Source organism: Aotus nancymaae, unplaced genomic scaffold (genome assembly GCF_030222135.1).
Source record: "Aotus nancymaae isolate 86718 unplaced genomic scaffold, 86718_ANA_hifiasm-v0.15.2.pri h1tg000030l, whole genome shotgun sequence".
NCBI lineage: Eukaryota > Metazoa > Chordata > Mammalia > Primates > Aotidae > Aotus > Aotus nancymaae.
In genome coordinates this window covers 34,276,403-34,300,351 of record NW_026988443.1, presented here as the reverse complement: position 1 = coordinate 34,300,351, position 23,949 = coordinate 34,276,403, and the positions used below count along the sequence as shown (strand labels likewise).

At 41.4% G+C, this 23,949-nt stretch overlaps 1 long non-coding RNA gene across 1 annotated transcript; it reads right to left on the bottom strand.

Annotated features, from left to right (window-relative positions):
* Positions 1-16,782: 16,782 nt before the first annotated feature.
* On the bottom strand, positions 16,783-23,260 carry LOC135277212 (uncharacterized). The gene is made up of 4 exons (XR_010344784.1): positions 23,212-23,260; positions 22,043-22,088; positions 18,160-18,398; positions 16,783-17,441 (listed from the first exon to the last, which is right to left on the bottom strand). It is a non-coding gene; the product is annotated as an uncharacterized LOC135277212 (long non-coding RNA).
* Positions 23,261-23,949: the final 689 nt, after the last annotated feature.

The following is a 23,949-nucleotide window of genomic DNA, read 5'->3' as shown; positions in this document are numbered from 1 at the left end:
GGTCACTTCACAAAGTTCTTTCTTGACCATGTGGCCTAGAGAAGAACTGCTGTCACTCTCCACCCCCCGCATATGCTTCTATCAGCACACTGATGAGACTGTGGCACTGGGGTTTGTCCTGTTCATCCTTTGCTCCTATTTGTGAGCTCTTTTATTCATATGTTTATTCAACCAATGTTTATTGAGCACCAGCGATGTGTTTGGTGGACGTGACGTGGAACGAGACAAACCCAGGAGTCCCTGTCCTGATGGAGGTGATATGCAGGAAGGTAAGACAGTGAATAAAATACTTGATTGTACTAAGGGGCAATTAGAAACAGGGGGGCACACTTGGATGATAATGTGCTCTAGGGACACTTAACAATAGGTCTGGCATATGTACCAATTCAGGGTAGGCTCTGCAAGAAATATGTGAGCCGAGGACAGAAAAATCGCAACAAAGGCTGTCTTATTATTTGTCTTGTGTCTCTAGAGCCTAGTAGGGTGCCTGGAACAAAAAAATATATGTGTATTAACAGGACGAAATAAATGGCTGTCCTGAAGAGGTGTCTTCTGGATCCTGCTCCAGAAAGTGAAGCTGAGAACTTCCCCATTCCCTCTTCTGCAGCTAGAGGCCTCCTCATTCACCTTACTGTCATGCATACCATTCCCCACCCTCTGCAGTGATGATATTTTGCAATCACAAAGTGGATCGTGTCCCCCCTGCACAAATCTCCCTGTACTTCCCCAAGGCAGGTAGGGAAAGCCACCTCTGTTGAGTTCTCTATTTCCATGACATAGATCTTCTTGTGGATTCTGGAATTCTTCACGCATTCTTTCTACTGCAGCTTTGAACATGCTGTTCTCCTCGCCCTGTGCCTTTTTCAATTTTCCTCACCCGGTGAACACCCTTGCATTCTTTCAGAGCCCAAACATGGAATTCCTTTTGATTATGCTTTTCCCAACTCACTTTGTCATAGGGAGGATCCCTGAGGATGGAGTCATGACTGTTCACGAGCCTGGCTTCTCCACTACGCAGTGGGAGCCTTCCTCAAGGATGCAGGCGTTATTTTATTAACCTTTGTTTTCCCAGCACTGTCTAAAAGACTGTAGGGACTCAATTAATATTTCTAAAATAAATTGGGCCTCTTCACTGCCTTCCAGGAATATTCACTATAAGACACAAAATAGTAGCCTTTTAGTTTTCTAAAAGTGATAGCTACCATTACAGGCAAATCTTATAGTTATTTATTAGATGCAGAAAATGGTTTTTATGTGCAGCATTTGGCTTTTGTTTATACTTTATATGCTGTACTTCAGAATGGGTAATCAGTGTGGCAGTGCCCATGCCAAGGTTTCTTGCCTAGAGATCTCCCAGGTGTCTTTGAAGATCACCAAGGCAAACACATTTCAAGAGCACCTGATAGACAGTTCCCCTTCACCCCTCAAAAAAGCATCTGTAGTAGAAAGCTCTTGCCAAAGGCTTTATTCTCCAACATTCTGCTAGCTAGAAAACTGAAGAAGGGGCAGTTGGATTGCCCTTCTGAGTGACTTTCCCAAGAAGAGGGCTGTAAGTCCACAGAAATAATCCAGCAAGCCCCAACCTCACTCTTGAGCCAGTTTGAGACAGCTCTAGGGAAAAGATCCCCAGAGAATGCATCCATTAATTTGGATATTTTCTTTATTGGTTATCAGGAAATGATATGCAGTATATATGGACTGTAGTGATCAGTGGATATGCAGTATATATGGACTGTGATCGCTGTGCAAGGTCAATTTATCATCACCATTTACGCCTTCAGTGGAAGGATACTGTCACTGCGGAGCCCAAAGGTCTAATGAACTTAAACTTTACAATAGCTACAGGAAATGTTAGCGGTGTCATTTCAGAATACGCTATCCCATTCATCAAGTTAATACCAGGGTTCTATGGACAGGATGTTCAGGGGCTGATACAGCTTTTGAAGCACGTAGTGACTCAACAGAAATAACTTTGATAATTTATATAATTGACCACGTATGACACGTATTTGCCTGAAGTTCCCAGCAAGGTAGCAAATAAGTTGTTCTTATTTCTGATTTAAAACGCACTCCAGCTACATCAAAGAGTTATTTGCAGACAGAGCTCTTACTTATTTCAAGTGGCAATTCAGAATGTTTTCAAAATGTTTTCCAATGAAATTGGAAACAAATAAATAATTATTATTTGATGCTAAAGTCACTTTTTTTTTTCTTATTTTTAGACAAGAGGCTTAGGAAAACTTGAGAACATTGGTGAATTGGGATTAGGAAGACGGGACACGTTCTCTCACTAGTGTTGGGTCTTAGTCATTTTTAATGCCCCAGATCTTGGGACCATCATCCATAAAATGAAAACATCAGATTGAAGGGTCTCACTTCCACTCTATGTTATATGATTATATTTCAAAAGATAAAAAGTTACAAGTTGAATGACACAACTTCCGTCCACACCATGCTTTCATCCTTGTGAGGAAGGCTGGATAAAAGTCCAGCCTAGTTAACTCAACCTAGAGCTCTCTCACCACTATAAGAAAGAGTAAGAAATGTCTATTCAGAACTTTTGCCCATTTTTTAGACATAGGATAATTAGGTTTTTTTCCTATAGAGTTGTTTGAGCTCCTTATATATTCTAGTTATTAACCCCTTGTCAGACGGGGAGTTTGCAAATATTTTCTCCCATTCTGTGGGTTATCTCTTTACTGTTGGTTGTTTGCTTTGAGGGGATGTCATGCTCTATGAAGTGATTATTTCACGTTGCATGCCTGTGTCAAAACATCTCCACAAATACATATACCTACTAGGTACCTGTACAAATTTAAAAAAATTAAAACAAGGAGCTTCTAAGAAAGGAGTGAGAGGTGCAGGAGATGAAGAGGGATAAGAGCTATCTCTAGTTTGAAAGCACTAGGCTGGGGCTAGAAGGCTTGAATTTGAGTTTTGGTATCCGCTTAAATCTTTTTATGAGCTTTGGTTGTTTCATCTATCAAGGAATCAATCACCTTCATCCTCATTGTCTTGGGATGGGGGAGGTGCTATGAGCTTTAAATGATGTAACAGACCCAAGAGAGCTAAACCAAAAATGATTATCAGTTGTACACATTAAACGTTGTAACACTTATTAAGCTACAAGCTCCAGTGACTATGCCAGAGTTTACCACTGTGGGTTTTCTTTTTGGTAGATATTTACTGAATGAAATAATAAACATATTTATTCCAAAATCCAGTCACTATTGGGTGAAGAAGACTATCGGTTGTGGGTGGGGATGAGTTTTCCTGAGGATGGTGAGGAGGAAGACTGGATGTAAGAGTCAATCCACATGCTGGGGTGGCAGCATGTGGTGATTTGGGGAGTGTAGTTCTTCAATCTCCCAGAACGGTAATTCATCCAAAGCTACCGCCAATAAACATCCTAGCTATGTAAAACCAGTGTTCTTGCTATGCAAGCACTGCTTCCTGGCTTTTCTAATGCTTCTACAATAATTGCTCCACCACTCCTGAGCTGCTCCTGCAAAATTCTAAAGCTGCCAGTCCCCAAAGGGTAATAGTTCCCTTTTCTGTTACTCAGTGATGGATCAAGGAGGCTGTCGTGAAATCTTCCCGGTCTTCTTTCAAGAAAGTATATACTGGAGGCCCCCTAGGATCTGAACTGAAGAAGCTCTGTGATAAGAAACAGAAGGGTAAGGAACCCCTCATTTACCTTTAGGGTTCAAGTCACGACTCTAAGGGCCTTCCCTTGACTAAAGCAGTACTTTTGCTTTATGCTGGGTTGCCTGTAGCATTCATTTTGTGGCTATTGTCCTAGATACGGGGAGGACTTATTTTGAGTCTAAGGAAGGAAGTGGCATCACTCAGATACCACCAGAGCAAAACTCCTCTTTCATAAAAGACTCGGGCATTCCCTGTGAGGGCTCCCTCTGGACTGTGAGCCTGTGTGAGGAGAGACCCCTCTTCCTCATCATGGTGAAGACCCAAAATAAAAGCCAAAGAAGAGGAAATAACCGTGGGCCATATTCAGAGTGGAGTATAGCAAACAAGCTGCCCTTGCCCAGAACACTACACAGTCCAAAGATGAACGTTATATTATATCTTTCTAGAACTTTAGTTGAAAACTGCACATTTTGCTATTGAAAGACTAATTACATGGTGACCGAAAGGCATTTCTGTGAGTATTTCTTTGAGATCTGATCCAATCCAGGATAAGAAATGAAATAGTATTTATCACCATCATGTTCACATGAGAGTACTTGCTTTGAGTACTTGGTGCAAGCCAGGCCATTATAGGGAGTTTACTGGCCTTTTCAATGAGCCTTGCAACAATCTTGAAAAGTAGATATTACCACCATTTTACAGATGAGAAAACTGAGGCTCATTTTGAAACATGGTTTCTCAGCCTTAGCATGACTCATATTCTGGGCTGGTTAGTTCTTCGTGTTGGAAGCTGTGCTGTTCATTGCAGGATGTTTAGCAGCAGTCTTGGCCTCCATCCAAGACTCTAGGAATGAGTTTCTACTTTTGCTGTTGATGTAAACATCAACCATTTTGTAAAAAAATTACACTTTAATAAAGCTATTAAAGAAAGAAGCAAACAAACAAACAAAAAAGTCACTAACCAGGTAGCACTCCTGATCTTTGTCAGACAAGAAGGGTTGAGTCTAAATTGTGTTGAAAAATGTAGCAATCACTATTAGATAATTAACTCAGTGACCTTTTTTTAAAATAAATTTTGAGCCAAATTTTGCCTTATTATGTTAGTCTCTTGCTAAGATTTATACACTTAAACACTTAAATAGAATCTCAAACACTAGAGTGAGCATTTTCATCAAATTCCAAGAATTCATGCAGTCTGATTCTGCTGGTGATAATGTTAATAATATATCTTTTAAGAGTTCCAAGCATGAATTATTTGCAACAGAAGTTTGATGGTAATAGCACGCATTATACATTAGTTCTTAAAGCTGAATAATGCAAGGCTTGTGCAGTATGGGTCGATAGAATTTGGATTTCTTCACATCATTTTCCCTTTGCTCTTTCACTAAGCAGACAGTCCTTCTGTGAGGTCAGTCCCCTGCTGTGACAGCAGGCAAGCTTCCTTACCTTGTGCGATGCAAAAGAAACAGCGATGCACCCTCATTTCAAGATCGTGCCTTCTGTGTCCCAGACACCATCCCCAGAGCTCCAGAGAACAGTTAGTAATTAATTAATGAGAGTTGGTTTTCCATACATGTTGGAACATGTGCTCTGATTGCTGCATGGGCAGGAAGAGTTGAAGTGGAAAAGAGGGTGTCAGATAACACTCCCTTTGCCTAAAGAAAAGCGAAGCGAAACTATACCAGGATAATAAGGTTGAGAGGCTGATAGTCACTTCTGTAGTTCCCCCAAATGATCATCTCTTTCCCGCCCTTTATTTTTTACATATTTTCTCCCCTTCTTTGTCCACCTCTGCCTTATCTTACTCTCCACCTACATTAATATATTAATATACATTTCCCTTGGGCTTCCAACAGTTTTTTGTTTGTTTGTTTTTGACTGCTAAGTGCCTAGTACCTGGAATAGTACCCAATATATAGTAAGTCCTCAGTAAATACTTTGTAATGACCTGAATATATTTATCTGGGACAGGATAAAACGCCTGTGAGTTGATATATTATGTCTCCACTTCTGCAGGAGCATAATGATGGGATCCATTTCCCCAAAGAAAAATTGGAGTGGTTCAATTAGATATTGCTGTCTCCTCTGGGCAAGGCCCTACACCAGGTCATCCTATCGGCCACTGGCTTGTCCATAGCTTGGCCAACTTGGGATCAGGGGCCCTGCCCTTGTGTAATCATCTGTGTTCTAATGGGTGGCATGAAGGGCATCAAATGGCACCTTCTGCATAAGGACCAACCTTGGGGCATGGCCATACAGACATGACAGGCATTCGGATATTCTGGGAACCTTTTCAGAACTCCAACAAATATGTGTAAATCACCTGTTTTGTGCTAAGCACTGTGCTAGTTGCTACATAGATCAATAGAATAAAAAGAGTGATTTAAAAATGTCTCCTAGGCAAGAAGAGAGGATCAGATACACAAGGCAACTTATGAGAGTGACACATATGTTCATTGTCTTGATTTTGGTCATGGTTCCATGCATGTATACAAAGGTCAAAACTGACACAAATTGTACCCTTTAAATGTATTCAGTTTGTTGTACATCAATGATATCTTAGTACAACTGTTTAAAAATGAAGTAAAAAAGATGCCTTCCAAAATGTTGAGACCATTGTTTGCTGGGATGAATGCTTTCATACCTCTTCCATTCCACAGTGTTTGTTTGAATGTTGGAAGAGAAGGACCTTGGTCTGAAGTAATTATAACTCATGGAAGGAATGGGCCAAGTCAAACAGATGCTCTTTAATAAGGAACAATGTGAAACTTCTTTTATTTGTGACTGAAAAGCTAATGACACAAGTATGGGATTGGAGAAAAAATGTCTAAATACAGAAAAATACATAGAAGAGAGGGAGGCTGTTTAATTGACAGTAAATTCAACAGTGCATTCTGCCAGAAAAGAAAAAAAAAGTCAGATTTTAGGATGTATTATCTAGAAGAAAGAAGGAGATCATTTTGTTCTTTTGAATTCTGTATTCAGCTGGAAGATTACTTGTTTCTGGTGGATTATGGATTAATAGGGACATTTGGGTAGGATTTTTAGAGGAGATGAACCAGGATGGTAAAAAAAAAATATTTAAGATAATGTAGCATGAGGAATGGTTGAAGGAACTAAGAATGTCTAAACCAGAGAGTGCCTTCAAGGATCTGCCAACTCCTGGGAGAAGAATACTTGGCAGGTGCCAGGCACTCCGTGAACCATACTTCACATGGCTTAAATCATTAACTCTGCAAAACAAGCCTGTGAGGGAATGTGGGCTCAGTGTAGTCATCAAATATTTCTGGCTCTTTACCTTCTGGGTCATGGCAAGATTGCACTTTAAAATCAGGCATTCTTTGGCCAAGGACATGGGAGTGCAAATGATAGGTACAATTTCTGGTTGGAGTGCCTATCAATACAGAGTCTCCTTCAGCGGGATGACTGAGTGAAGGTAACAGAGGTCAGGTCCTTACCCTAGACAAACTGACATAAGATTTTTCTTCTTGATCACTTTGCAAGCCAGGGATCCCTTGCCAGTAATACCCAACCTGGGCCTCACTCAGCCACTCTGGTGTGCCCCCTCTTGCCTGTGTTATAACTTGTACCCACATTCAGTGGTTCCTGCACTCTTGTACCATGCCCAAGAAGAATGAGGATATGCTGGACATTGAAGGGTGAAGAAGGCAGAGAAGAATTTTATTGAGCAATGAAAACAGCTTTCAGTGGAGAGGGCATATGGTACACATGGTCCCCCTGACCAAAGATGGGAAAGTGTCCCTGTGTGGCTGGATTCAGAGATTTTTATGGACTCAGAATGGGGGGTGCATGCTGATTGGTTTGTGATTATGGAAAAAAAAGTTTAAATGGGCATGACAGTATAGAAAACCAATTAAGAAAGGGTAAGTATATATGAAATAGGTGAAGGGCAGGAACCAATCAGAGAAAAGCACACCAAACAGGAAGACAAGTTCTCAATCCAGTTTGAGGATTTAATTTGTAGTTTGGCTTTCAGGCTTTAAACTGTCTTCAGCTTGGAGATGGGGTTTCACCAGTGACCTGCCCTATCTGCCTAGGCATTTGGCGGCCTCCTGCTGTTGTCAAAACTACAAAGATGAGGTGTTATTTAAACTGGTCAACTACTGAGAGTTTCGATTGTCTGTTACTGCAGCAAAACAAAGCTCACCATGATTGATAACTGATGGTCACGTATATCTTCACATGTTTAGTGAGAAAGTAACTTGCCTAAAACCCTACATTTGTTATCCTGCATTTGTTTTTATTTTATTTTACTTTAGGTGTATATTATATCCAGCATTTCTCCCCATGTTATCCCTCCCTGCCCTCCCCTCCCTCCACACCTCCTGCTGTCCCTCCCCTACCCGCCCTCCCCAACTGCCCCCAGTGTGTGATGCTCCTCTCCTTGAGTCCACATGTTCTCACTGCATTTGTTAATGCTGGGTGGGTTCGATGGCTTGGCAGGTGACACTTCAGTGATCACAACCAAGTAGGATTTAACAAGAGGATTCGATCACTTGCAAAAAGTGAGGAGAACACTGCAGATAGTTCCCAAAACAGCAGCTTCCCTACAAAAGTGAAAACAGGGCTTTTATTCAGCAGGTTAATCAAGTCATGGTATGCAGAGGTAGCGTGAAAGCAGCATGCAGGCTGTGGTGGATCAGGCTTCTACACACATTGCCTGAATAGAAAATGGTGAATAAACTTCTCTCTGAGCAGCGTTTTTAGTGTGGCAATGAGGATAGTTGGCCAAAATTCATCTCCAGCTCTGGATCCAACCAGTTTTTTAGTTTTCCAAGGCTAAGCTGCTTCTTGGAAGTTTCTGAAACAATAAGAACTCAGGATGTAACAGTTACAGACTATTTTACACAGCGCCTTCCCAGAATCCTGGGGACCTTGGGTTACACATTCAGTCTGTGATGAGAATTCTCATGAGTCAAACTCCAATCTTCATTCACTTCATCGAAGGCTTCATTTAATCAGTAGTCCTGAGGGCAGAAGAAGGAGTAAAACCGGAAGTTAGAAGAGGCCCAATTTTTGGTTCAATGTTAAGAGATCACTTTCTTACAACTGCAGTTATCTGCAGTAGAAAAGGCTGCTTCAAGGTCTGTATCTTTCCATCTCTGGATGTGTTGAAGTAGAAGCTTTTTAGCTTCTTTTCCTGGATGTGGTGGTGAAAATCCAAGCATTGATAAGGTGTTTGGGCTGAAAGACTTGTTAGTTTCTTTCCAGCCCTGATATCCTAGGAGACTGTACCTTTTAAGTGGGAGAGATACCCAGAGGGCATTTCATAAACAGGTGCTGACTGCAATAAAACATTCTCAGCCAGAGTGGAAAGAAAGGCAGTTCATTGCAGCATCTAAGGAACTGGTAAATTGAATCAATGCTGATATCTCACATACCCTACATAAGTTCAACAGAACCTAGCTGAGTCCTCAAATATTCATTCCAGGGAATGATTTGTCTGCTCTAAGTAGTGATGCATAGCTTTGGGTCCATCTTTATGCTGTAAGATCTCCCACAAGCAAAGTACATTTCTTTCTGTTTTTCTCCCTGACCCCCACCATACTGCCCCTCCTCATACCGAGTTAATAAATGCCAGTGTTTTGTTGTGACAGGCAATTCTCTCTGCATTTTAGATTCCATCTTCCTTTGGTGGGATACTAAGACCCATGCTCCCCCAGACTAAAACTCTCAGCTACATAAATCATAGAGCAAGGGGATTTTTATGCAAAATAAAGCACTTTCCATGCTTTTTCCCTTGCAATGATTACGTGATTTTCCCCTGAAACTGAACAATATGTGTTTCATAAATAGATCTCTTTCTCTGTAAGCAAACCTTGGAAATGGATTATTTGTTTGGTTTGCATTTTGTCTCCCAGTGTTGCAGCAACCAGAAGCCAGTTCTCATAAACACACCACAAAAAGGAGGGATGAGAATGGCTACAAATCATCAAGGAGCCTGTCCTTTACTTAGGGACTTGCTCTCTCTGAGTGGCATATTGCTTATTAGAACTTGGATCATGAGACAGTCAGAGAGTGTTGAAAAGGGTCCGTTTCTAATCCCAGGGCTGAGGGGTAGTTCTCAAATTATCGGTGAGAAAAAAAAAGTAGGAAAAAATATGTACTTTAACATCTGAAAGTTCATAGCATTTCTAAGCAGATGTTTATGTTTAATAACCTCATGTCACTTTTGAAAAGAATAAGAAAGCTTGATATTTGAGAGGTGTTACCATTCTCTTCAGAGGGTACCAAACTGTAGTGCGGCTGTGGTGTTCTTCACATGGTAGCATGTGTTAGGTACACAGTGTGTTGAACAAAAAGACGATAGGGAGCCTTTTGAAAGAAAGGATACATTTAATATTATAGTTGCAGGGGGTGTTCGATAGCAAAATACTTCTAAAAGGTATTTATTCTCCATTTCAGAGAACACCTGGGGTGCAGAAGGCCCTTCCCACTGTCAGAAATGGAGAGGCAGATTACATCTCCTGGCTCTCTGACTTAGTGTGGCCAACGGCCATGTGAGAGCCAGGGCTCCATGCCCAACTTCTCTAAAGAGACTAAGTCATTTGAATCCCAGGACAAAGGAACCTCATCAGAGTGGACACAGCCCAGCAGGGAAATCCTGACATCACACAAAACAGAGACAACCTCACTGTTCTGGAATGTGAGGGGTTTAGAGGATAGCAGAATTGAAATGTGCCTTTGTACCTTACCTAAATCTGAACTAAGCCCATGAATTTTTAAGTATCACTGAGAATATGGTAAATAATCTCATCACCTGCAGTATGCGAAACATTTGATATGAATTACAGGTTGGTTCATTTCAAAGGAACCACTTTGTCTCAGGAAGGTAATTAGCTTCATGACTTCCGACTCTGGAGCTCTGAATGTCAGACCTCCTGAACCGAAGTTGCACTTCTCCTACATGTTACCTGTAAGATGACTTTGCAACAAAATGCTTCTCTGAACCTCAGTTTACTCATCTGTTAAATGGAATAAGAAAGGATGATTGTTAGAATTTAAACAATTCTTACCTGATAATATACACATTATCATCACACCACCAGCACTCTCATCATTGCAAAAGTAGATTTCCTAAATATTTCTACTGGTCATCCTTTGCTATTATAGCGACACTAAGTTGAGAACCCATACACATTTAAAATTACAAAAATTCTAGGCATGGGACTAAAAAGCACCCAATGTGTAAAGCTTGAATTCTCCAGTTCTCTACATGCAAATGCATTAGCCTGTGTTTTGACATGGATGTTAACTTTAATGCCTGTGATTGGGTGAAAGAGCAGAAAAAAGGGCCACCGAAGTACATGGCATGTCCAGTCTCTGGCTCATAGCATGGTTAACATGGCTTTGCCTTTCCATCAACTCATAGCCGAGTCCCTTGGGCTGGACAAGCCTTTGAGAATATAGAGAGGGATTCTAGGATCAAGAAATGCTGTCTGGTTGTTCTTGATAAAGGGTCTCTTGGAATGAGGCCCAGCTCTACTATGCTATCTGAACTCTCCTAATTCTTTGTGCCATACTTCAGCTTCCCTGGCCATAGCATTCAGGTTTCTTTCCCTTCACTTCCTGGACTACAAGCTTTTAGGAGCAGCTGAAGGGTCTAGATATCTTTCTCATCCCCAGTGTACAGAACACTAGCAATGTATGTGCATGAGCATCAATCATTAGGTGCCTATTGAATGAATGAATAATGAAACACTGCCTTTCCCTATTGTTGAACACAGAAAACCATATTATATGTGTTGATTTGATTATGTCTTTTTAGGCAGCACCTATATGCTGGTTTTACTTGGTGTCATATCCTCAGGCTGAACACAGTGCCTGCCCCATGCTGGATGCCTAATAAATGTTTGTGTTGTGAATGAATGAAGGAGTGAATAAATGAGTAAACCGTGGAGTGGCTCAGTAAATATTTAATGTTCTAGGCTAAATAAAACATTTGCCATCTGATGACTTGGGTAACTTGGGGTATATGCATCAGCTCATTAAGTATGTGGCAAAGAATCAGTCATTAAGCTTGTCTTGTTATAAAATACGATTTGAGGGCTGCAGTAAACCCAGAATTAGGCACGCATGGAATAAAACTTTGGTTGTAGGCTTTCTGTGGCAATTCCATTCATCTAAGTTCCATCCTGACTTGAAGGTCCCTTTTTAAAGCCTGGTGCGGTTTTTTGGGGGTTGTTTGTTGTATTTTTTCATTCCCCATCTCAGGGGCAGACCTGTAAATGCCAGTATACTTTTTCCATAAACTCTTTCTCACAAAAAGATAAAAATAAAGCATGAAGGGGCATGTGATTCATTTCATAGACATAATTCGGGCTTTATTTTATAAAGCAGAGAGTGTACCAGGGGCTTATCAAACATAAATGTCAGGACATCCCCAAGTGTCAGCAGGGATGTGAGAGGAACTGTCATACATTACTGCTAAGAATACCAAATGGTAAAACTACCTTGGAAATCTGTTTGTAGTTTCTATTAAAATGAACCTCACACCTGCACTATTACCCAGCAGTTCTATTCATAGGAATATATACCCTTAAAACATGGATGCATATGTCCAAAAATACATATATAAGAAGGTTTATAAGTGACTTACTTATCTTAGTCAAAACATAAATAGATGTAGTCTCTCCATTCAGTGGAATACCATATAGCAGTGAAAAAGAACAAACTACTGGCACAACAGTACTGTCCATGTATAATGTAGTCTGGAAGAATCCTATGGATATTTTGTTGAGTTAAAGAAAGCAGCCAAAAACAGTATATATATGTAATTCTTTGTTATATATATAACATTCAGAGACAGGCAAAACAAATCTATGACGATGGACTATTTGAATAGTGGTAGAGAGAGGAGTACAATTGTGGAGGGAGGCATATGGTAGCCCTCTGGAGAGTGGAAATGTTTTCTATCTTGCTCTCAGGGTTGTGTACATGGGTAACCTGTCTCATTAAGTGGTATACTTAAGGTTAGCATACTTTGTGTATACCTCACTATAGGTATATTACTCCTCATTTTTAAAAAAATTAAATAATGGCGCCTGGACATGGTGGCTCACACCTGTAATCCCAGCACTTTGGGAGGCTGATGCAGGTAAACTGCTTGAGGTCAGGAGTTCGAGATCAGCCTGGCCAACATGGTGAAACTTCAGCTACTCCGAAGGCTGGGGCAAGAGAATCGCTTGAACCAGGGAGGTGGAGGTTGCAGTGAGTGGAAATTGCGCCACTGCACTCCAACCTGGGTGACATAGTGAGACCCTGTCTCAAAAAACAAATTAAATAAATAAATAATGGCAACAAATGTCAGGATTCTCTTGCTATACCAAAATTGCTTAATGTATTTATTCATAACTGCAATCTTCTTTGTTCTAACAAATGGCCTTAGTTAGATTTCCTAAGTGTTAGATTAATAAAATCCATTCAACTATTCTGATGTTTGTAACATGGATCTGTTACTGCATATTCTGCGTCTAGCTTAGAGCCAGGACCATGTGAGCTGGGTTGGGATTCTGGCTTTGCTTTGTATTATCTACGGGACCTTGGGCATATCACCTTACCCTGTTCAAGTCTCAGTACATTTATCTAGGAAGTGGGAGTAATATCAGTATAATCTCATAGGGATGAAATGAGAAAATATATGTGAAAGTGGTCAGGTCAGTGCTTGGCACAGAATAAAGGTTGCCTAGCCATGGTATCGGGAGAATTAGGAGCAGTGTTTGTGCTAGCATAAAGAGCAATTGCAAAGGTAGTAACAATTACTACAGTCACATTGACCTGTCCAGACCATAGGCTAGATAGCTGTGCTTTGAGCTACAGGGGTCACAGTGAGGGGAATGTGAGTGCTGGTAGTTCTGATGATATTGTGGCCATATCACATCAGAATGGAAACCTCCATTCTGGCTGGGAAAAGAGGGAATGTGGCCTGTAAGACATTTGCTCCTGGACCTAGAACAGCCCATACTTAAGGTAGGGCATTTATCCATGTTCCTGGTGTCACCAGACCCCAAAATAAAGCCAGATGTGCCATACCCCTGCCTGCACCCTAGCTTGTGGTTCAGTGGGCAGATGGATCACATAATTCTCTATAATGATTCCTCCCCAGTGTCTGCCACAGGACAGTGTGTGATTACTGTGCAAAAAAGGAAACCAGGGGTTAAACCATGGTGGAACCCATGTCTGGTTAGATCATTTACGTTCGTAATTACTTTCCATCACCACAATGGAGTGTGTCTGGTTGTTCATTATGGGAAAAGTGATTTGCTGTGGTGTCCGCATGGAGAAGGCCGTGTGACTCATAGGTCGGGGCCCAGCTCAGGGAATGCAGCGTGGCCAAGTCCTGGATAGGGCTGATTCAGCCTGAGATGTTGCCACTCTTCCTGACAAAGCTTTAACACGCAGAGGTAAGAAAGGCATGCACTCAGTTTGCACATAAAAGATATATGGATGACTCTCTCAGTAAGTTGCACCCTTGTCAATAGCAATGGAAGCAGCCATTTGTGTAGTGCTCATTACATGCTAAGCACTTATGTGCAGTGTGGCATGATGACCTCACATCTATTCTGTCTGTCTATATACAATTCATCCCCACTTTAAAGATGATGAAATGGAGGATTATAGGAATGAAGTCAAGCTTGTAGCTAACAGAGCCAGATGTCAAACTCTGTAATGCAGGATTGTCAAGTAGGAGCTTCCCAAGAGGAACTTGGCTGACTCTTTGAGAGTCTAAACTTCCATTGGCTCTGACTAGGCTTTATACTGAGGCTCTCCTTAAGGACAATCAGAGTGCTCTACTCAAAGGACATGTATCTGTATTGGGTCAGTTATCCTTGTCCTATATACCAGCTCTCAATTTCCATCTGAAATATTACATTTATTTGGGCAGGGTTGTAAGTTCATGTTGGTTTCTGGATTTTTCCAAGCAAGTTGACTACATGAAGAAAAATCTTCAGGAAAACTTGGATTCAGAGTAACTCAGCTTTTACAGGTTAAGTCTCACATGCATTTTTAGATTCCTAGAAAATCCTAAGTTGAAAAGAAGAGATATGAAGACTTACGTTGGCTCCACCAAAACGCAAACTCACATCTCAATGCGCTAAAGTACGATGATGGTTTGACACTAAGATAGTATCCAAAAGCATCGATGACAGAGCCCAATAAATAAAAGTAGCTGCAATTGGCTATTATGCCTAGTATACAAGATGTGTTCAGTGAAGTATAGTAATTGTTTGTCATTCTCTAAAAGATAGATATTAGCTTTTATCTTCTGCAGGTGAGCCAAGAGCCTTCTTAAAATAATTCAGCTTCCAGACACGACTCTAACCCCCAAGAGAGTCCCACACACCATTTTGCATGGAGGTCAGATTCCACCTTTGCCCATGGGCAGCAAGATCTCCTGGACCAAGTTGAAACCCACTTCTTCTACAGAATCATGGGGGCCATGTGTCTTCCAACTGGAAGATAGAATCAAGCTCTTATTAATGATATGGAAGACTGGAGGAAAAAAACAAATGCACGAGCATTTGTGTAAATTGAACTTGGTCCTAACCTGTGATGGAATTTATTTCTTCCCATCCATTCTGGGGCTGCTAGGAGCCACTGTGGCTGGCTGATGCAAGGGGATGCCCCGCAAAGCTATCTCCAGGGGCCTCAGACACGCACTCACATAAACAACTTGCATGCAGAGGGTGCTATGGTGGCCTGAGATTGTAGCAACTGTGCATTGAGAGACACTAGAAGTCGAAAAAATTGCAGGCAGGGGTATGTTGCAGTCACATCACCCAGATTCACATCTGCTTAGAATATTTTTAGCTCAACACATTTTTTGTCACTGAAACAGAGCAGAAGCTGTCACATACAATTGAAGATAGGGCCAGGCTTGACTCTGTTTCCTATTTTTCAGCAGCTAAAGGCCCACACTTCAGAACTCATTTGGGTGATTATAAGAAAGATGAAGTCACGACGAATTTCATCTTCATGAAGGTCTGCCATGCCTTGTAAGTGATTTGATATTTACATAGAGCAGACTTGGAAAATAATGAACTCCCGGGAAATACATGGACACACCTTCCTAAGTCACAGAGAAGAAAATGCTAATTGCAAGGAAAAAACCAAAGTAATATGTCCACCAGGTTGCTCTTGGAAGCCCAAGCCTAGCTACCTTTCATGGAAAGAGGGTTCTGTTAGCAAATAATGGATGCATATCATAGCATCATTGTAGAGATCCCCAAACTACATCAGCAAACAGAAGGCTCTGAAGTCCAGCAGATATAAAACCTTCATGGCAGGATCTTACAAGTCTGCTTGTGAAAACATTTTTTTTGTTCAAGGAACACCTATTACCTGGAATGACTTCTAGGAATGCTCACCAACAAAATGGCTTGTGTTGTTGCAGAGGTCCAGAAAAAGTTTTCTCCCAATCTGCAAGTCCTCAGAGATGCCTCCCAAACAAAATTCCTGCTGAGTAGATTCTACCTGGCAATAGTTCACACTGATTTTCAGAGAAAGAGCTGAGAGGCTGGAGTTAGATCACCCACCCAAGAAATAAAAGAGATCCCACTTCTGGGTATATCACAAAGGAATTGAAATCAGTATACCAAAGAGATATCTGCACATTAAAGTTCATTGCAGCATTATTCACATTAGCTAAGATATGGAATCAAACTAAATGTCTATGAACAAATAAATGGATTTTTAAAATGTGGTCTTTATAAACAATGGAACACTATCAGCCTTTTAGAAATAGTAAATTCTGTAATTTGCAATAACATGGATGAACTTGGAGGATGGATATCATGCTAAGTGAAATAAGCTAGGTAAAGAAAGACAAATACGGCATGATCCCACTTGTATGTGGAATCTAAGAAACTTGATTTCAAAGAAGCAGAAAATAGACTGTTGGTGACCAGAGACTGGGGAGGGGTGTGGGTGAGGAAAAAAGAGATGTTGATCAAAGGGTACAAAGTTTCATTTAGATTGGAGAAATAAGCTTTAGTGATCTACTGCACAGAATGGAGACTATAACTTTTAAAAATGCATTGTGTATTGCAAAATTGCTAAAAGGACAGATTTTCAATGTTTTACTACAAAAAATACATATGTGAGGTGCCAGACTTGGTAATGAGCCTCATTTAATCATTTCACAAGGTAGGCATACCAAAATATCTTATCATACCTTATAAATAGATACAATTATTATTTGTAAATTAAAATACACTTTAAAAATAAATGAATGTTTAAAATATAAAAGAGAAGGGCCGGACTTTCTCATGATTGCCAATTCAAGTTCCTATCTCAGAAAGGAAGTCAAAACTCCAGGTAAGAGGCCAGCTGCGACCTTCAGAAAGTTCTAAGCAGGGCCTTGGTCACTGACCTTGGTTCTAAAGTGGGAAGAATAAATTTCTAAGTCCTTTTTCCCTTCTTAACTGCAGTGCGACCTCAAACAACTTCCTTAACCTCCTAAACCCTCCCCATCCTGACCTTTAAAATGAGAAAAATACAGTAATACCAACAACATCTTCTTGTTTGATTCTCATGTGGATAAAAGGAGGCAACAGATGGAAAGCTCTGAGCCTGTTATCAGCATCCATCCAGTACACAGTGGCTGTTAGGACAATTGGCCATTTGTGTTCCTCTCCAGCTTTCCCATAGCAAGCTGCACCAAAACCCTTTAAATGGAAAAACTTCATTATTTTTTTCCAGGGCAATTCAGAAGGTGGCAGCCAGACTGAAGGGAAGAGGGACTACAAGATGTGGAGTTGGTGGTGGTGGCCCTGGTGAGGAAAGGAACATGGCCAAGAGGTCGGGATTTGTTCTTGATCAAGAAGGAAGAACCTAGAACCAGCCCAGAGACTTCACAGCTACAAAGAAAAAAAGGGTTAGGGGGTGCCGTGGCTCACACTTGTAATCCTAGCACTTTGGGAGGCCCAGGCGGCAGATCACGAGGTCAGGAGTTCGAGACCAGTGTGACCAACATGGTGAAACCCATCTGTACCGAAAATACAAAAATTAGCCAGGCGTGGTGGCACATGTCTGTAATCCCAGCTACTCAGGAGGCTGAGGCAGGAGAATCGCTTGAACCGGGAGGTAGAGGTTGCAGTGAGCCGAGATTGCGCCACTGCACTCCAACCTGGGTGACAGAATGAGACTCCATCTCAAATAAAAAAAAAAAGGATGTGATTATTGCCAAAACCAACTTGTAAAACATCACCATGAAATGCCACCAAGCTACCTACGAGATACTGGGCATACCTTCAGGGGAAGGAAGAAGCAGCTGTGCAACTTTTGATTGCTTCATTTTTCTCTTGCATTTCTAGTTCAGGATTGGTTTTTGGTTTTTTGTTGTTATTGCTGTTTTGCATTCCAAAAAAAATAAGAAATAAAAAAAATCACTATCATCTGGGCCTACAGGTTTTTCAAGGATATGTAATCTGTTCATTACTTACACTAATAGGGCCTGGGCATGCAAGCCTGAAGAAAAGGAGTACTCACCCCTGCTCAGAATCCATGAGGGGTGTTTGGATGGGCACTGCAGGGTGAGTCGGGGCTTCACTTGTGTGTGAGTTTTCCAGGTTGCTGTAACAAATGATGAGAAACTGGGTGCCTTAAAACAAGAGTTGGAATTGAGGTGTCAGCAGCCTGTGCTCCCGCTAAAGCCTCCAGGGGAGAATCCGTCCCAGCCTCCTCTAGCTTCTGGCTCTCCTGGCCTCCTTCAACTCCAGGCAGCATCACTCCAATCCCTGCCTCTGTCTAGGCATGGCCTTCCTGCTTCCTGTGTCCCTCTGTGCCTCTCCTTTCCTTGCAAGAACACTTTGAATGGATGTAGAGCCTACTCTATTCCAGTAAGCTCTCACTTTGACATCCTAAACATCTTATACCTGAAAAGATCCTCTTTTCAAATAAAATCATACTCTGAGTTTCCAGGTGGATATGAATTTTGGGGGAATGGTAGTCAACCCAGTGCAGCTTGGAGCCTGAGATAGGAGTTACTGATGGGGCTTGTGGGGACCCTAAGGAGAGGGCCGAATGGGGATTGGTCACCAAGCTAGGAAAAAAGAAATATTAAAATAATAAATAACAAGAGGAACAACCTTGGGCCTTGCCTTGGGCTGTCTCCAGATATTATTATCTCACTCAATCCTTACAACACATATATAGGGTGATTGCTATTGTTACCCCTGTTTTGCAGAGGAGGAAGCTGACATTTGTCAATGCTGTGGGACTTGCCCACATTCATAGACTGAGTCAGTGGCAGGGTGGCAGAGTCAGCATCTGAGTGCAGGTCCGTGTGTCTTGGATCTGAAAAGCTCTGGTTCTGAAACTTTATAGGGGATAGTAGCTGTGCACTGTGGTTCTTTGGGCCCTGTTGAGATTAATGCAGAAGACCAACACTAAGTCTTTAATAAACATTTGGCAGACTGAATAAGATAAGTAAGGTCATCCTTTACCTAGAAATCATTTTCTTTACAACTTTAAAATTACCTTGATTTTTTATTTTTTCCACCACCTCCAACAAATATTCTTTCTACCTTTTTCATAGGTCTGGTTAAAAAAAAAAAAAAAAAAATAGAAAATTTCCAGAACATTCTCTTAATTTGGGAGGAGCCCTTGAAAGCCTGTGTGAGTAGAACCATGACAACAAATAAACAAGCAAATATGCTGTGTTGGGGACCGGCCATCTGAGTTCTAGGCCTGCGGCTGTCACTGAGGTGCAATGTGAATTCTTCCCATCCCTGGGTCTCCATGTGCTTGGTTGAACACTCCTCTAAGCTCAGGCTTAAAGAAGAGACTTCCTGAGTCTGAGTCAACTCCTACTTGCTCTCACTCTCCACAAATCCTTGCCATGGTATCTCCACTAGGAAGCAAACTGTTCACCAGGAAATGAAAAGTGGCCCCAAATTCTGTCTGGCCCCATTGGCCACAGGTCTCTACGTTCCTGGGAGCTTTACCTTTTCAGTGTTTGCTTTTCTCTTCTCTGAAGAAATCACTGGACCCAAAGAAATTCGTGACTACTGACATGGAATCTCGCTTTATAATGGGATATTGACTTTCTCTGTGTTTCAGATGGTTCCAGGACAGTGTGATTATTCCCCATCCTCACCCTGCTCTTCTCTGTTCAGGCTTTAGCCAGACCGGAAAAAGAGGCAGGACCCAGATGTGGAGGTGATGCTTCTAGTCCACCAGTCAGAGATTGGTGTCAGGTTTCTGAGCTACTCTAAGAGAACAGCACCATATTCATTTCTGGGCCAACCTAAACACATGCTGATGGCTGAAAGAGCTTCTTCTTGCAAGTGTGGCATTTTGTCTAGTCTCTGGAGTAGATTTTCTATTTTATTTTTCATTGAAAAATAACTGGTGTGCCATATCCTCTCACCATCTCCTGAGGATTTGTTTCCCCTCAGTCATTAGCATTGGGTGGGTAGATGGTTCATTCTGTATACAGAATTGTCCTGGGTACCCTAGAAGTAGAATAACTCATTGAGGTGAGGGCAGCCTGCAAAGGTGAAGTGAGAAACGGGTCAGTACAGTTGCTTTTGCAATGTGCCTCACCACCTTCACAGGCTGGGCACATTGGGAAGGCAGGAACTGGGTGTACCAAGCCTGAGAAAGATCTCTGGAGCGTCTGATGCCCATTATTTCTTGACATTTCCATAGATAATGAAATGGGATAAAGGAAGATTGCAGAAGTGGCTAAGCCTTCTCAACAGCCTTTTGCCTTGAGTATTGTTTGCTTTTTTGTGGATTGAAGCACAAGGTGCCTCATGTAAGTGTGGCTGGAACTCTTTGATCTAGAGAATGCATTTAGAGAACACAATCTGTACTACCAATAACATAGTCATGGACTCATAATCCATTCACTGATGTACTGATCCACTTATGCAGAATATTTTTTGAGCATCTGCTACATAGCTGCATAGCACATGGGCTATGTATATGGGATCATTATATAAATCAGGGGTCCACAAATATTTCTTGTAAAGGTGCAGAGAGTATTTTAGACTTTGTTGGCCATAAGATTTTTGTTGCAACTACTGAACTTTGCCATTATAGTATGAAAACAGCTGTAGACGATATGTGAGTGAATAAGGGTGACTGTGTTGCAATAAAACTTCATTTATAAATGCACATAGTTAAGTGGATGTGGCCATGGCAACCTCTGGTACAGAAGAGTAAGATAGAGCTTTTATTAATTGAGAGAGATATACTTTCTTTTCATTGTTTGTTGTATGCCTAAGTAGGATAAGCAGGGAGAAGAGGTAGGAGACAATGGGAGAAAACTGAGGCTGTTTCCCCAAAGACGAAATATGTAGCTGAGCTTTGAAGGATGAATAGGAGTTCATCAGGCTAAGGAGATAAAAACACAAAGGACAGAATATGTGAGAGTCCAAATGTGTGAGAGAGTATGACCTCTTCTGGGAATGGGAACAAAACTCTTCATACACTTTGAAAAATGATAGAAAAGGAAGAGAAAACACAAATGCATTTCTATAATGATTATTGCAAAGTCTTGATTTTGCCTATTGGATCAAAAAAGATAGAGCAGCCCCAAATTCAGGAGCAGAAACCTGGAATCTAGGTACCAGAGCAACAATCTCAGTATTGATATTTATAATGATAATTTAATGGATGTTTAAGTATTTGCCAGGTATTATACTAAGGTTTTAATTCATTTTCTTATTGAATTCATTCAAGAACACTATGGAAATAGTATTATCAGACCCATTTTACAAATAAGGAAATTGAAGTACACATTGATTAAGCTATTTGTAAAAATTTGCATAGATTTTTAATGGTGGGAGTGGAATTTGAATCCACATGTGAGTGATTTTAAAGCTCATGCCCTTAAGCACTAGATCAGTTGTTCTCAAACTTAAATATGCATAATAATAACTTGGGGGATTTGTTATAACATAGGTTTCCAGCCTCAGGATTTGGAATCACTGATACAGACTGGAGCCTGAGAATGTTCATTTTAGCAAGGAAGGTGGTCTTGGTGTGATTCTTGAGAATTACACTCTGTACAGAAATTTACACTGCATCCTAAGCTCACACCCCAAGTAGGGTGTAGCTGTCTTAGTTTGTGCACAGAAAGTCTCTCATGCCAAGAAAACTGGGATAGCTGGTCTCCCCACAGGCCTCACTGGAGCCTACACAAACCACTTTTAGCACAATGCCTGGCACATGTTGGACCCTTGAAAAATGTTTGGAGAATGAGTATAGGAAGGAAGGAATACAGCTCCCAGTGGAAGCCTAGGGTTGACTGACTTGGCGTCCCTTCAGCAAGAGATTTGAGGAAAACTTCAAGGACTAACTCAGAGGGACAGCTTTGCCTGCTGCCCTGAGGAGTTGGTCATAGCCCTGGAAAAAGTGATGCCTCATCATGTTCCCATTCATGCTGACGTGTGCAGGCGACGCTTGTCCTTAATGCAAAAAGAAAGGAGAAGAAGGCAGGAGTAAATCTCTTCTGTCATGATTACTCTCCCTGCCTTTCCACTGTCCTTTCCCTAAACACTCAACCCTTCCTCTTCTGCAGAGAGACCTGTCTAGTGAGCAGTGGGAGTTGAGGGAGGGACCCTGGTGTTGGGAGACTGAATTCTGTTCACGTTCTGCCTCTGACCTATTGGTGCTTCTTCTTGGCAAATCAGTGAACCTGTTGGGACCTGATAAATGACAGCGAAAATCTATGGGGATTGAGCCCCTTTCTTGACTGTCTCACAAGGTTGGCCTGTGGTAAGTGCATGTGGACAGGACTGTGCTAAATCAGCAAGGTTCAGATAATAAAATGCAGTTCTCTGAAACTTCATCCATTCATCATTCCCCTACACGATGGGTGGCTTGAAGGCCCTGGTCAGAGCTAAGGCTGGCACCAGGTTTTTGGAATCTTACCGGTTCAGAACTTTTGGTCCTTGAGGAAGAACAGCATGTAACAGATAATCACATACACCAGGATACATAATTATAATCATTATGTCATGATGTGTGCTATAAAAAAAAAAAGAAGAGTTTCATCAGACCACATAATATGGGGACCTGACCCAGTCTTGAGGGTTATGGAAGATTTCCCTGAGAAAATAACATGTAGGGTGAGGTCACAGGTTGAGTTGGAGTTAGCTAGGTGAAGAAAAGGTGGAATGGCATTCTAAAACCAAGAAACAGCAGGTGCAAACACATTGTTACAAAGGACAGTGAAGTTTTTCAATCCATGAAATTTTTTTCTCCTTCTCCTCTTGCTCCCTCTCTCCCTCCTTGTCTTTTTCTCTCCTTCTCCTACATCTCATTCTAACATCTTTGTTGTTTTACTTCTCGTGTGATTACTATACATTCATCTGCTTGCCACTGGTGTTGTTAAGCAGATATTACCACTGGATCCCCAATTTGCATAAAGGCTGTGGTGGACTTTCCTTCCAAATTTCCACCTCTAAGCATGCCCCAATATAAACACTGGCATTCAGTGATGTGAAAGAAAATACAAGGCCACAGAAAACTCCACTGAGCTTTGCATTACATTGCAAATCACTCAAAAACACAATTTCTGGAACTGACCTTGCACCAGTTTTTGAGATGTCTTGGGCTCCTGGTGGATCCTGAGGTCTTCAGGTGGGCAAGGTAGCCACAGTTGAGTTGCTTCAGCTTGCAGATGTGGTAAAGAGCTTGGAAGACATTTCCCCAGGAGTAGGAACAAGTGGCATCCTTCCAGGAGAAACAGAACTCTTTTCACATCATTCGCTCTGATCTGTGCTACATTAAAATAAACCTTCAGTGTCAGCTTCTGGTGCGAACCTTAGGACTCTTCTAAATGTATCGTCTTCACAAAGACATTTTCAGTGTTAATCAACGGAGCGTCATGGATTTGATGCTCTGGTATTGGAGCACAGGTTTTGCAGTTATTTATTTACTGAGAGGGAAACAGAACAGAGGTTCCATTTGCCACTCCTGAATTTATTGTCAGTCCTTTTGTGTGGTGTAAAATTGTTAGTCGTCTTCAACAGCTCTCAGAAATAAGCATTCCAAATATATTCGCCTACTGTACAAAGATGTGCTGATGCCACTCCTTGCAATTTTGCCAGAGAGGATGGGAAATAGTATATGTAACTGGTAGAAAATGAATCTTGGGAAGAAAACAAAAACCTGGGACTTTTGCAAAGTCTATGAAAGAGCAGGAATTGCAAAGGTGCTTCCTGGCACAGCCTACTTAAAAATGCACAGGTTAATCAGTAGAGGCATAAAGGAGGGGAAAAGGAGCATTCCCATATCGACACAGTGGGAAAGGGCAAGAGGATG